General features: G+C 39.2%; 1 protein-coding gene across 1 annotated transcript in view; it reads right to left on the bottom strand.

Moving 5' to 3' along the window:
- Positions 1 to 1,391: 1,391 nt before the first annotated feature.
- LOC147467226 (uncharacterized) overlaps positions 1,392 to 2,500 on the bottom strand; it is a 14,809-nt gene continuing 13,700 nt past the window's right edge. Inside the window, exon 9 of the mRNA XM_086532229.1 lies at positions 1,392 to 2,500. This exon is cut by the window's right edge and continues 1,590 nt beyond it. The gene's annotated coding sequence lies outside the window, so the exon portion shown is untranslated.

The following is a 2,500-nucleotide window of genomic DNA, read 5'->3' as shown; positions in this document are numbered from 1 at the left end:
ATGTGTTCTTAGCAGAACAGTGATAGCGAATTTTTACGAACAACTCCCGCGGGCACTCGGCAGCGACTTGAACCTGCACTGTAAGATTGACAGATACGGAGGTGAGACCGCTCGGCTACACGACCCGACAAAAGAGTTGGTCAACCAGACGCCTTATGAGATGTCATGGACCTTACCTATGTGTTCTTAGCAGAACAGTGATAGCGAATTTTTACGAACAACTCCCGCGGGCACTCGGCAGCAACGGAATCACAAATTCAAGTCCCAAATCAGGTTACCAAGGTTATATATATGAGAAGATGGTAGAATGCAGTAACGCATTTTTAATATATACAAATTTTTTTTACCTCCCTGACCGGGACTCGAACCCACGCCGTAAGATTGACAGATACGGAGGTGAGACCGCTTGGCTACACGACCCGACAAAAGAGTTGTTCAACCAGACGCCTTATGAGATGTCATGGACCTTACATATGTATTCTTAGCAGAACAGAGATAGCGTCTGGTTAAACAACTCTTTTGTCGGGTCATGTAGCTGAGCGGTCTCACCTCCGTATCTGTCAATCTTACGGCGCGGGTTCGAGTCCCGGTCAGGGAGGTAAAAAATTTGTATATATTAAAAATGCGTTACTGCAGCCAGCTACAGGCAGTTCGGGACTCTAAGCTAAGACTTTTTGAGATTTATGATGGGTGGCCTCGATCTGTCCATAATGCCAGGGGTTTTAGAAATAGACCTATACTTGAACTGCTGGAGAGTTGACATTTGACCAGGTGACTCTGCATGTGCACTGACAAAGAACAGTGTAGTCCCTTACAGAGACAATGCCCATTTAACAAAAAAAAAAAAAAAAAAATGCAGTTCATTGAGAGAGCATTTGGATGATCAAAGTGCGAGTCTCGACGCTTGAAAATTATATGAAACATATTGTTAAAATTCCATATGCAATTTCATCTTGCCGTATATTGCACAATTCTATTTTGTCAAAAGAAAATGACATAAAGCTTGACGGCTTAGATATAGAACTTATGCAAATGGCTCAAACAGAAGTAAGAGACGCTGAGCAGCTTGTTGAAGCTTGAAAAGCACAGTTAAGAAAGGGTGAGTTAGCTCATATGAAGAGCTTAATTGTGCAGTTGTGTGTGTTGGTTTGTATTTCTATGTACATACTGTATTACATGTAGAGTAGCCCAAGATATAGATTTATATCTCTCCAACATGGATAAAAAAAAACATTAGTTATTTGGAAAAGTAAGTTTATTGAAAGAATTGAAATAAAATAAGATTTGCAAATTGGTACTATTAACTTTTCTTTAAACTATGAAAAACTTATCATTACTCTGTACAAGAATACATATACATTTGTTTTTCGTTTTATATACACATTTTTTTTTTTTTTTTTTTTTTTTTTTTATCTTTTTATATTCATCTGCAATTAGAAGATAACTTTAAAACTAAGTTTAGCACCATCAAAAGGAACGGATTTTCTTTTCTTTTTCATGCTAAATACAAAATTCCAGTCTAACTAAAGTTCAATGCTGCAGGCTCTGAAAAAAAAAAAAATCTGCTGCCATCAACCACTCGCCGCTGCTCTCTGGTTATTTCAGTGTGATGAGTACCTAGCAGCTTGACTTCTAGCACCTGTTGGTCTCTCCTCTCCCGGCGAAGGTCTTCTTACCACTGATATCTCTCTCTGTGCTACTGCTCTTCCCTCTCTCGCATCCTCCTTTGTAATTCTTCCATCCTATTCTGGTTCTTCGTGCACTCCTCGCGCACTTCCATAAATCGTGATTGCTGTCCTTTGAGTTCATTCAACATTCCTGGCAGAATGCATGTTCTTCATTCAGCCTGTTCTTCATCCAGCCTGTTCTGCTGCTTTTTTCCTTTGATGAAGTTTTGAAGACGACATCTGGCCACCACTGGGTCTCATGCGTTTAAGAGGTTTGAAGTTTGTGGAGTTTTCAGGTCTCGTGTTATGGGACTTTTTGTCATTGGAAAAGGCACTGAGGATGTTCCTGAGGATAACTGGGATGTAGAGCTGGACAAAAGGGTTGGTGAGGGCACTGCAGGGGCATGGGACAGTACATTTGTGGGACAGTACATTATGTTAGAACTTGAAACTGCAGACTTAATACTGGATTACTATATTAGTGTAAGTTCAAACCCAACGGCTCAGAACTCAGATAATTACTTTATAAAAAAATAAATAAAATAAAAAGCTTTATTCAATTCTTTGATATGAAAGGAATATATCACTAACAAAATTCTTACTGCAGAGATTTCCCCAGCACTTCACACATATTGAAGAAGAACAAAATACAACATTTGAATAAAGTGGGCAGCAATAATTCAAGAGATTCTATACAAAATTGAGTGTATATATTGTCTACCTTATATGAAGGAGGATTCAAGGGCTAACAGATATGTCACATGCAACATATAATCCACTTTATCAGGGTATTTTCCCTGAACTCACCCTGACAGCCGGTGGGGCAACTCAGC

The sequence above is a fragment of the Penaeus japonicus genome, unplaced genomic scaffold (genome assembly GCF_977035675.1).
Source record: "Penaeus japonicus unplaced genomic scaffold, GWHDUDI00000001_assembly GWHDUDI00000037, whole genome shotgun sequence".
In the NCBI taxonomy this organism is placed as follows: Eukaryota; Metazoa; Arthropoda; class Malacostraca; order Decapoda; family Penaeidae; genus Penaeus; species Penaeus japonicus.
The sequence above is the reverse complement of the archived record's forward strand: the minus strand, read 5'-3'. Positions and strand labels throughout refer to the sequence as shown.